Genomic DNA, 12,739 nt, shown 5'->3' with positions numbered 1-12,739 from the left:
ATCTCTGTTCTCATGCATACCCACAACCAAGGCAATTAAAACAGTGAGAAAATGGCTGAAACAAGACACCATCCTTAGAAGCAGAACAAAGCTGAACCCAGAACAAGTTTGTTCCTTACTGGAACTATGTTTTAATACCACTTACTTCAAGCACAAGGAAGTGTTTTATAGACATGGCTGTGCCATGGTTCACCTGTGTTTCCAATCGTAGTGAACCTTTACATGTAAGAAGTGGAAAAGAAAGCACTGGACAAGGGAACAACACCAAGTCATTAGTTTAGATATGTGGATGACATCAACTGAACTCACACTCAGTGGACAAAAACATCAAGTTCACAAGGAAAGATGTGAAACATAGCAAACTGGCTTTTTTTTGTACTGTGCAATAGTGATCAAAGAGGGGGTAATGTGGATATTGAAGTATATCGGAAACCCACTGACAATAATCCCATCACCCTCTAGAATAGGTGGTCGCTGCATTGATTTTCAGTGAAATTCTCAAAAGTTCTGCAAAATATTGGTGCAATAAATTTGTAGTCACATCAAAAAGGGTGTGACCACATTTAAAAAGGGCATGGACATAGCAGGAGAAGCAACATAGTCATCCCCTATGTTGCTGGAACATCAGAAAAACTTTTTCAACAAAAATCTCATTCCCATGTTTTTCAAAACCAGCAATACCCTGAGACAGAATTTAGAGCACCCTAATAACCCAACACCAAAACACATGAAAAGTAATGTTATCTATTCTATCTAGTGTAGTGAAGAGTGTCCAGACATATACATAGGGAAAACAAAACAACCACTCTGTAAGAGAATGGCTCAACATTGAAGGGCTAACTCCTCAGTACAAGGCTCTGCAGTCTATCTACATCTCAAGGAAAAGGAACACTCCTTTGAGGACAGTAACATGCTTATTTTGGACCGAGAAGACAGATGGTTTAAAAGAGGTGTGAAAATGGCCATTTTTGCCGACTGGAAAAACCATCCCTGAACAGAGGAGGGGTCAGCCACACTGCTTGTCAGCAACTTACGATGCTGCTTTGATATCCTTATCCTGGCAGTTTCACAACAATTCGCACTTCCAGTCATCTACTTAAAAGAATAACACCTGCCTCAATTAAAGTCACGGTACCATTATGAATAGTGATAAGCGAATCTGTCCCAAAAAATTCACGAAACTGCAAAAATGTTGTGCTATTTTGTCGCAAGGCTACTCTTTTGTCACCTGGCTATTCTTTTGACGCCTGCAAATATTTTTTTTACGCGGGCGACAATTTTTGGCGAAACATTTCACCCATCACTAATTATGAAAGGATCACACTTTTACACATGTGAGTTTCAGCCAACACCTAACTGAATAAGTTCCATAAAACAACAGGGATTGGATATTTGACTGTACGGCATTCAAGGGTTTAAATGCGGGTGTATTACCTACCAGTCATTTGAACTGAAGAAGCCACTTGGATGAGTGGTGAAACATAATTTAAAAGAAAACTCAGACTCAGTCCAATTGTTTTAGACATAGTTCTACTAGATACTGCATATCATGACCTGGATGAATGAGAATCTTCATAGACATAGATAATCACAACATTTGTGTTTAATTTGTGTCAAAGTGTGTATGTGTACCCTTACTTACTACTACTACAAAACACAGTTAATCCATAGAAGGTAAAAAAAAAAAAGCTCATTACTAATTTAATGTAATTGTTGTGGGAAAACTTTAACCAGGGGAGGAGGGCAACAGAAAACATGACATTTCTAAAATTATTCCAGAGCTTGATTAACCCTTTCAGTGGCTCCACTGCAACTGAGCATGATAAGCAGAAATAAATTAGCCATCTTCCTGGAGCTGTCCAGAACTAGCCAAATAAATGTGTTACTTTGGGAAGGTGGTAATTCAACAATAAAGTTCATATCAAGTTAAGCCCAGGGTCAAGAAGCAATAGGTAGAGGTTGCAAAAGGCCACAAGTAGGGACTTATTTTGGATGCAGCATATATTTCACAGAAACCAAAGAAGTCTTTACACATTCCACTTTTCACTTTGCAAGACTAAATTAATTGCCTTTTACGAGGAGGTGAGCAGGAACTTAGATACTGGAATGGCAGTGGATGTCATTTACTTAGATTTTGCTAAAGCGTTTGATACAGTACCTCACAGAAAGTTAATGATCAAATTGAGGAATATTGGCCTAAAACATAATATTTGTATTTGGATAGAAAACTGGCTGAAGGGTAGATTACAAGGAATGGTGGTAAATGGAACATTTTCTTATTGGCCAGTGTTGTTAGTGGAATACTTCAGGGGTCAGTCCTTGGTTCTCTGCTTTTTTACATGTTTATTAATGACCTGGAAGTGGTCATAGAAAGTACTGTTTCTATATTTGCTGGTGATACTAAATTGTGCAAGAAAGATGCTGCCACTTTGCAGAGTGATTTGACTAAATTGGAAAATTGGGCAGCAAAATGGAGAATGCAGTCCAATTTTGACAAGTGCAAAGTTTTGCACTTTGGTAGAAATAATATAAATTTAAGTCATACACTAAATGGTAGTGTGGTGGGGGGTATCCTTAATTTAGAAGAACCTGGGTTTTTTTGTAGATAACATGTTGTCTAATTCCAGGCAGTGTCGTATATATGGTTCATTTATGTGAGTGTATAGATAGGTCAGTATAGGTTTGTGTGTGCTGGGTTTACTTGGAAGGGTTGAGCTTGATGAACTCTGTTTTTTTTCAACCCTATTTAACTATATAACATGATCTAATAAATCTAGTGTCTGTTAAACTCCTGAGTGCCAAGTTTATCTAAAGTGCTTGTCTGCTGTTGAATAGGCAAAGTTCAAGAGGAACAAAGGCCATACCAATGGGAATATATGGAGGAGCAGAGGATTGAGCTGAGTGGATCTGAGAAGCAATCTTTGAAAGCAAGCAATAATCATGTAAGGGTGTATACCAAACTTATTGCCTTCAAGAGAGAGTTTTTGATGACTGAAGCTTCTCAATAAAGAATCTGTCATTTTATTTTTGTGACCAGGGTGAAAAGTAATTATGAAATTAAGAAAAATAGTGCCCAGCTGGTCTGTCTTGGATTTAGTCTCTTGAGGGCCTGAATATATTCCAAGTTTTTGTGGTCAGTAAATGTAGTGATAGGATGAGATACCCCCTCCCCTACTAATATCATAATTCAACTCTATAGAAGGCTTAATAAATGTTTGGATGGACTTTGTACAAGTAGGCAGGGGCCAGTCTTAGAAATCTCAAAGCCTTCTTTGAATATAATCTATCCTAGAAAAGGAATTTATGGGACTTTTGCAGTTGGACACTTACCCTGCAGGAGCAGAGTTTACAAAAAACTAAAGTTTGTCTGTCCAATTATACACCTATGATTACAGCATATCATATACATACTTTCCTCTCCAAGCTTTAGCTGCAAATGTTACCATAGCTCAATTACCCAAGAAATCAGTAAGAAATATTCTTTGACATTTACACCAGGCTGAGCGTTATAGCACAACCAAAACACTTTTCAAAGCAAGGGCTTGTGGAGCATATTTATAATAGTGAGAGCACAAGCTCTCAACTCTCTGTCAGTCACTTTGCATATGCAAATCAGCATGTCTGGGAAGGAACATAGTGTTTGTGCAGAGGATTCCCTGTACATATCATTTTGTTCTGCCAATACACCTACTGGCACAGTTTGGTCTCTCCCAATGTGTAATGCATAGAACCCTCAATGAGACTGGCTTCATAAACACTTTGAGAGATGTTATTGGTCTGATTTTTATGTTCCCAGAACTAAAGAGAATAATGTTCTGTACATTGGACATGGGGTAGATCATAAGGTGCATATGCAAATTAATATTTTACATACAGAAAAACCTTTGCAAAATGTATTACCAGATGGTTTGGATAAGCAAAGTGACTAAAACTTTTATCATAGCTTGTGTTCTCCGTATAATAACTTGTCAGTGCATGAATCTCCATTGAATTTGCTTTGGACACAGTAAGTTGTGTGTTTTTTGTTTTGTATCCTATGTGGGACTGGTATATGGTGTTTTCACTATGGTATGTAAGTGATGGAATCAACCTATTTGTATGTTAAGTTAAGCTAAGAATATAATGCACTGAATTCAGGTTCTCTAAGCTCTGCCTGTGTTTCAAAACTTTGTAACTTATATCAGTGAAAATGGGAGAATGCAGTGATATGCTGACCCAAACACAATGATAAGAGTCTGACCCAAACACAATGATAGGAGGCCTATCAATTTTATCATGCATATAAGTACTTAATATGGTTTCTCTCCTCATCCCCACCAAGAGCTGTACTGGTGTATGGCTCTGCTCCCCCTGTATATATTCATTCTGCAACTGAATTCTAGATTATGTGAGAGAGGAAACACTAACACAGCTCAGCATTTGGAATCATAACAAAGTGGAAAGAAAAGCCTCACAATAAGGATTTAGCTTAAGTCTAGCTACAAGATAAAAGTACCATAGCAGGACTTCAGTTTTTAGGGAGCAGCCAGACAGGACTGTAATTGGTTGACTTATATTGATTTTTAGTGAACAGGCAGTGACTAGAGCAAGCAGGCCATTGACATCAGCCAAGAGCAGACTTAGCATGTGCAGTAGTTGGGCAAGGCAAAAGATGGATTGCTACTGTGGGCATCTTCATAGGCATGGATCCTTCTATTGAACTCTGGAGACATTGTGCTGCTACACAAGCTCAAAACACATAGCCAAACATTTCTAGCTATAAACATTTTTAGGCTTTAATGTCCCTTTAAATGTATCCCAATACCCCTCCTGAACTGTTGCAAAAATGGTATGTAAATGTATAGTCAGCCTGAATTCCTATCCTTCCCAGGTAGTTTACCCCCTACTGTGATGGTAAACAAAGCCAGGACCCCCTGTAAAAAAATACACATAGTTGGCCCCAAGTCCCCTGTATGAAGCCATCTATGACAAAGTCAGGGAAATGATAAAAGGCAAGCAGCATGGATTTAGTATAAAAAACCAAGTCAAAAACCAGTAGAGCACACAAAACAAGGCTTTAGTTATGATCTAAAATAATAAAAAACACAAATACAAGAGTATTGTATGGCACACAAAGGCAGAATCGGGTAGGCAGAGTATGGCACACACAGGCAGCATAGGGCAGGGAGGGTATGGCACACAGGCAGCATAGGGCAGGCAGAGTATGACACACACAGGCAGCATTGGGCAGGCAGAGTATGGCACACACAGGCAGCATTGGGCAGGTAGAGTATGGCACACACAGGCAGGGTAGGGCAGGCAGAGTATGGCACACACAGGCAGGGTAGGGCAGGCAGAGTATGGCACACAGAGGCAGCATAGGGTAGGCTGAGTATTGCACACACAGGCAGGGTAGGGCAGGCTGAGTATGGCACACAGAGGCAGGGTAGGGCAGGCAGAGTATGTCACACACAGGCAGCATAGGGCAGGTAGAGTATGGCACACACAGGCAGCATAGGGCAGGCTGAGTATTGCACACACAGGCAGGGTAGGGCAGGCAGAGTATGGCACACACAGGCAGCATAGGGCAGGTAGAGTATGGCACACACAGGCAGCATAGGGTAGGCTGAGTATTGCACACACAGGCAGGGTAGGGCAGGCTGAGTATGGCACACACAGGCAGCATAGGGCAGGGAGGGTATGGCACACACAGGCAGGGTAGGGCAGGTAGAGTATGGCACACAGAGGCAGCATAGGGCAGGCAGAGAGTGCTGCCTGTGTGAGCCATACTCTGCCTGCCCTATGCTGCCTGTGGGAGGTGAACCTGTCAGGGGTTTGTTCTGGGAGTATGTTAGTAGTTGGAAATAGCCATTAAATGGTTCCTAAGGTGCTGGGGGTTGCTCTGCTATCCACAGGGTAGGAGAAGGCATATGGATTTAAGGGTATGTCTTAATATGACAATATATAATTATTTTACATATGAATGATGGTTGATATCCCCACAGTGAGGACCAAGCATTTGGGTTTTTCCTGCACTAACACCACTGTGATAAAATGGGTGTGGTTTGAAGTGGGTTTGGTTTAAAAAGGGAGAGTAGTCATAACTGGCTTCCATTAGCGGCCCTCCACCATGTATCGTAGAGAAATTCCAGCCCTCGGCAGTGCCAAAGTTGGACAGCACTGGTATAGATAAAACAACAGATTAGAAGGGATGTGATTTAACAGACAAATGTAATAAAGAGTGCTAGAAGAAATAATAATTTTTAACAAATATTTCATTTTAAATAACTTGCAGCATGAAGTGAGTTAAGAGATGAGATTTTAATTGTGGATATTAAACCTTCCTTTACAAAATGTACAGATTACTTTCAATATGCTTTTACACATTTCTGAATTTTACTACTTCTGGGTGATTTAAAACAAATTGTCCTTACATGCACCTAGTGGTGCAGGTGTTCCAGTTTCCACACAGCACAGATTAGAAAAGAGATTGAAATATGAATGACAAATGTCTTCTCTATATTATGAGAATCACATCTTACAAATTATGAGACAAAATAGAGTAAGAAAAAAAAGGAATGATTTACAACTCAAGAAGTTTCAGATTAGGGATTTCATTTTATACATGCTTCATAAAGCATTTCATGTCTTTAGACAATTAATTGTGGTCTCACATAATAAAGTTTACTTTAGAAGGTGTATAGATAAATTTCAGTAAGCAAAAAACATGATTTCATCTTTGTGGGAGAGTAAATGAATTGTCCCTTACCTGGTGAAGATGCAGCAGCTAAAACAAAGAACAGATGAGAAGTGAGTAAGTGAAATAAGCAAAGGATTTTGTCTATATCATGATATGTATATAACTGGGCAATTAATGAACATAGAATGGATTGCGCATAGAAAAATTCGAAAAGAATTTTTACTTACGTGTGGCTGGTTTTGGTGCTGCATCACCTTAAACAAAAAACAGATTAGAAGTTATGAGACTTGGACTAATAACACAGACTGCTGTAACAGATGCTACATTTTTGAAAAGATACTTCATTGATACTTCATTTTTATTAGACGTAATGTTAGTACTTATGGTGATTTAAAGAAAATTGTCCTTTACATGTGGCTGGTGGTGCAGGTATTCCAGTTAAAACAAAGCACAGATTAGAAATGAGAAATTGAATTAAGAATAAAAAATGTCTTCTCTATATTATGAGAATCACAACTGGTTTAACTGCGTCGGCTAAAACCAAGAACAGATGAGAAGTGAGTAATTGAAATAATCAAAGAGTTTTGTCTATATTATGATATTTATATAACTGTGCAATTAATGAACAAAGAATGGATTGTGCATAGCAAAATTTGAAGAGGCGTTTACTTTAGAAGGTGTATAGATGACTTTCAGTAAGTTTTTCCCCATGATTGATATGTCTTCCTTTGAGAAAAACATGATTTCATATTTGTGGGAGAGTAAATGAATTGTCCCTTACCTGGTGAAGATGCCGCAGCTAAAACCAAGAACAGATGAGAAGTGAGTAATTGAAATAAGAAAAGAGTTTTGTCTATATCATGATATTTATATAACTGTGCAATTAATGAACATAGAATGGATTGCGCAGAGCAACATTCGAATAAAAATTTCACTTACGTGTGGCTTGTGTTGTTCCTGCATCAGCTAAAACAAAGAACAGATTAGAAGTTATGAGACTTGGACTAATAACACAGACTGCTGTAACAGATGTTACATTTTTTGAAAAGATACTTCATTGTATAAATCTTAAATGTAGCATGACGTGTGTTGAAATACTTAATTTTAATCTTGGATGGTAAAACTTCCTTTAGAAAATGTACAGATTACTTTTGGTATGCTTTTGCAAAGTTTTTTGTGGGTGATTTAAAAAAATTGTCCTTTACATGTGGCTGGTGGTGCAGGTATTCCAGTTAAAACAAAGCACAGATTAGAAATGAGAAATTGAATTAAGAATAAAAAATGTCTTCTCTATATTATGAGAATCACAGCTGGTTTAGCTGCGTCAGCTAAAACCAAGAACAGATGAGAAGTGAGTAAGTGAAATAAGCAAAGAGTTTTGTCTATATCATGATATTTATATAACTGTGCAATTAATGAACATACAATGGATTGCGCATAGCAAAATTCGAATAGAATTTTTACTTACGTGCGTCTTGTTTTGCTGCTACATCAGCTAAAACAAAGAACAGATGAGAAGTTATGAGACTTGGACTAATAACACAGACTGCTGTAACAGATACTACATTTTTGAAAAGATACTTCATTGTATAAATCTTAAATGTAGCATGACATGTGTTGAAATACTTAATTTTAATCTTGGCTTGTAAAACATCCTTTAGAAAATGTACAGATTACTTTTGGTATGCTTTTGCAAAGTTTTTTGTGGGTGATTTAAAAAAATTGTCCTTTACATTTGGCTGGTGGTGCAGACATTCCAGTTAAAACAAACCACAGATTAGAAATGAGAAATTGAATTAAGAATAAAAAATGTTGTCTCTATATTATGATAATCACAACTGGTTTAGCTGCGTCATCTAAAACCTAGAACAGATGAGAAGTGAGTAACTGAAAAAGAGTTTTGTCTATATTTATATAACTGTGCAATTAATAAACAAAGAATGGATTGCGCATAGCAAAATTTGAATAGACGTTTACTTTAGAAGGTGTATAGATGACTTTCAGTAAGTTTTTCCCCATGATTGATATGTCTTCCTTTGAGAAAAACATGATTTCATATTTGTGGGAGAGTAAATGAATTGTCCCTTACCTTGTGAAGATGCGGCAGCTAAAACAAAGAACAGATGAGAAGTGAGTAATTGAAATAAGCAAAGAGTTTTGTCTATATCATGATATTTATATAACTGTGCAATTAATGAACATAGAATGGATTGCGCAGAGCAAAATTCAAATAGAATTTTTACTTACTTGTGGAAGGAGCTCCATCAACGGCTAAAACAAAAAAAAGAAAAGAAGTTATTAGACTTGGACTATAAACACAGACTGTTGTAACGCATTCTACATCTTTGAAAATATTCTTCACTGTATAATCCTTTAATGGATTGCGCTTAGCAAAATTCGAATAGAATTTTTACTTACTTTTGGCTGGAGCTCCATCAACGGCTAAAACAAAAAACAGAAAAGAAGTTATGAGACTTGGACTAATAACACAGACTGTTGTAATGCATGCTACATCTTTGAAAAGATTCTTCACTGTATAAATCTTAAATGGATTGCGCTCTGCAAAGTTCGAATAGAATTTTTACTTACTTTGGGCTGGAGCTCCATCACCGGCTAAAACAAAGAACAGAATAGAAGTTATGAGACTTGGACTAATAACACAGACTGCTGTAATGCATGCTACATTTTTGAAAAGTTTCTTCACTGTATAAATCTGAAATAGATTGCGCTTAGCAAAATTCGAATAGAATTTTTACTTACTTGTGGAAGGAGCTCCATCAACGGCTAAAACAAAAAACAGAAAAGAAGTTATGAGACTTGAACTAATAACACAGACTGCTGTAACGCATGCTACATCTTTAAAAAGATACTTAATTGTATAAATTGTTAATATATTGCGCTCTGCAAAGTTTGAATAGAGTTTTTACTTACTTTGGGCTGGAACTACATCACCGGCTAAAACAAAAAACAGAATAGAAGTTATGAGACTTGGACTAATAACACAGACTGTTGTAACGCATGCTACATCTTTGAAAAGATTCTTCACTGTAAAAATCTTAAATGGATTGCGCTCTGCAAAGTTCGAATATACTTTTTACTTACTTTGGGCTGGAGCTCCATCACCGGCTAAAACAAAGAACAGAATAGAAGTTATGAGACTTGGACTAATAACACAGACTGCTGTAATGCATGCTACATTTTTGAAAAGTTTCTTCACCGTATAAATCTGAAATAGATTGCGCTTAGCAAAATTCGAATAGAATTTTTACTTACTTGTGGAAGGAGCTCCATCAACGGCTAAAACAAAAAAAAGAAAAGAAGTTATTAGACTTGGACTAATAACACAGACTGCTGTAACAGATGCTACATTTTTGAAAATATATTTCATTGTATGAATCTTAAATGTAGCATGAAGTGTGTTGAAATATCTGCTTTTAATCTTGGATGGTAAAACTTCCTTTAGAGAATGTACAGATTACTTTCAGTATGCTTTTGCACTTTTTTGGTAGACATAATGTTAGTGCTCGTGGGTGATTAAAAAAAATTGTCCTTTACATTTGGCTGGTGGTGCAGGTATTCCAGTTAAGATGAAGCACAGATTATAAATGAGAAATTGAATTAAGAATAAAAAATGTTGTCTCTATATTATGAGAATCACAACTGGTTTAGCTGCATCATCTAAAACCTAGAACAGATGAGAAGTGAGTAACTGAAAAAGAGTTTTGTCTATATTTATATAACTGTGCAATTAATAAACAAAGAATGGATTGCCCATAGCAAAATTTGAATAGACGTTTACTTTAGAAGGTGTATAGATGACTTTCAGTAAGTTTTTCCCCATGATTGATATGTCTTCCTTTGAGAAAAACATGATTTGTGGGAGAGTAAATGAATTGTCCCTTACCTGGTGAAGATGCGGCAGCTAAAACAAAGAACAGATGAGAAGTGAGTAATTGAAATAAGCAAAGAGTTTTGTCTATATCATGATATTTATATAACTGTGCAATTAATGAACATACAATGGATTGAGCACAGAAAAATTCGAATAGAATTTTTACTTACATGCGTCTTGTTTTGGTGCTACATCAGCTAAAACAAAGAACAGATGAGAAGTGAGTAATTGAAATAAGCAAAGAGTTTTGTCTATATCATGATATTTATATAACTGTGCAATTAATGAACATACAATGGATTGCGCAGAGCAAAATTCAAATAAAATTTTCACTTACGCGCGGCTTGTGTTGCTCCTGTATCAGCTAAAACAAAGAACAGAATAGAAGTTATGAGACTTGGACTAATAACACAGACTGCTGTAATGCATGCTACATTTTTGAAAAGTTTCTTCACTGTATAAATCTGAAATAGATTGCGCTTAGCAAAATTCGAATAGAATTTTTACTTACTTGTGGAAGGAGCTCCATCAACGGCTAAAACAAAAAAAAGAAAAGAAGTTATTAGACTTGAACTAATAACACAGACTGCTGTAATGCATGCTACATGTTTAAAAAGATACTTAATTGTATAAATTGTTAATATATTGCGCTCTGCAAAGTTTGAATAGAGTTTTTACTTACTTTGGGCTGGAACTACATCACCGGCTAAAACAAAGAACAGATGAGAAGTTATGAGACTTGGACTAATAACACAGACTGCTGTAACGCATGCTACATCTTTGAAAATATTCTTCACTGTATAATCCTTTAATGGATTGCGCTTAGCAAAATTTGAATAGAATTTTTACTTACTTTTGGCTGGAGCTCCATCAACGGCTAAAACAAAAAACAGAAAAGAAGTTATGAGACTTGGACAAATAACCCAGACTGTTGTAATGCATGCTACATCTTTGAAAAGATTCTTCACTGTATAAATCTTAAATGGATTGCGCTCTGCAAAGTTCGAATAGAATTTTTACTTACTTTGGGCTGGAGCTCCATCAACGGCTAAAACAAAGAACAGAATAGAAGTTATGAGACTTGGACTAATAACACAGACTGCTGTAATGCATGCTACATTTTTGAAAAGTTTCTTCACTGTATAAATCTGAAATAGATTGCGCTTAGCAAAATTCGAATAGAATTTTTACTTACTTGTGGAAGGAGCTCCATCAACGGCTAAAACAAAAAACAGAAAAGAAGTTATGAGACTTGAACTAATAACACAGACTGCTGTAACGCATGCTACATGTTTAAAAAGATACTTCATTATATAAATTGTTAATGGATTGCGCTCTGCAAAGTTCGAATAGAATTTTTACTTACTTTGGGCTGGAGCTCCATCAACGGCTAAAACAAAAAACAGAATAGAAGTTATGAGACTTGGACTAATAACACAGACTGCTGTAACGCATGCTACATCTTTAAAAAGATACTTCATTATATAAATTGTTAATGGATTGCGCTCTGCAAAGTTCGAATAGAATTTTTACTTACTTTGGGCTGGAGCTCCATCAACGGCTAAAACAAAAAACAGAATAGAAGTTATGAGACTTGAACTAATAACACAGACTGCTGTAACGCATGCTACATCTTTAAAAAGATACTTCATTATATAAATTGTTAATGGATTGCGCTCTGCAAAGTTCGAATAGAATTTTTACTTACTTTGGGCTGGAGCTCCATCACCGGCTAAAACAAAGAACAGAATAGAAGTTATGAGACTTGGACTAATAACACAGACTGCTGTAATGCATGCTACATTTTTGAAAAGTTTCTTCACTGTATAAATCTGAAATAGATTGCGCTTAGCAAAATTCGAATAGAATTTTTACTTACTTGTGGAAGGAGCTCCATCAACGGCTAAAACAAAAAAAAAGAAAAGAAGTTATTAGACTTGGACTATAAACACAGACAGTTGTAACGCATTCTACATCTTTGAAAATATTCTTCACTGTATAAATCCTAAATGGATTGCGCTTAGCAAAATTCGAATAGAATTTTTACTTACTTTGGGCTGGAGCTCCATCAACGGCTAAAACAAAAAACAGAATAGAAGTTATGAGACTTGGACTAATAACACAGACTGTTGTAACGCATGCTACATCTTTGAAAACATTCTTCACTG

General features: G+C 36.5%; 1 protein-coding gene across 2 annotated transcripts in view; it reads right to left on the bottom strand.

Moving 5' to 3' along the window:
* The window catches only part of tff3.5 (trefoil factor 3, gene 5), an 80,220-nt gene extending 68,943 nt beyond the window's left edge, over positions 1-11,277 (bottom strand). The window contains exons 1-18 of one of the 2 annotated variants that reach the window (NM_001114052.2): positions 11,254-11,277; positions 11,083-11,106; positions 10,909-10,935; positions 10,742-10,768; positions 10,584-10,601; positions 9,953-9,976; positions 9,782-9,805; positions 9,611-9,634; positions 9,440-9,463; positions 9,269-9,292; positions 9,098-9,121; positions 8,927-8,950; positions 8,769-8,786; positions 8,148-8,174; positions 7,619-7,645; positions 7,461-7,478; positions 6,907-6,933; positions 6,749-6,766 (exon numbers count right to left, since the gene is read on the bottom strand). The gene's annotated coding sequence lies outside the window, so the exon portion shown is untranslated. The remainder of the gene's footprint in view (positions 1-6,748; positions 6,767-6,906; positions 6,934-7,460; positions 7,479-7,618; positions 7,646-8,147; positions 8,175-8,768; positions 8,787-8,926; positions 8,951-9,097; positions 9,122-9,268; positions 9,293-9,439; positions 9,464-9,610; positions 9,635-9,781; positions 9,806-9,952; positions 9,977-10,583; positions 10,602-10,741; positions 10,769-10,908; positions 10,936-11,082; positions 11,107-11,253) is intronic. The other variant, XM_031895660.1, reaches the window with a different exon arrangement.
* Between the last annotated feature and the right edge of the window lie 1,462 nt (positions 11,278-12,739).

Source organism: Xenopus tropicalis, chromosome 2, assembly GCF_000004195.4.
Source record: "Xenopus tropicalis strain Nigerian chromosome 2, UCB_Xtro_10.0, whole genome shotgun sequence".
NCBI classification, from domain to species: domain Eukaryota; kingdom Metazoa; phylum Chordata; class Amphibia; order Anura; family Pipidae; genus Xenopus; species Xenopus tropicalis.
This window is presented reverse-complemented; position numbering and strand designations above follow the sequence as displayed.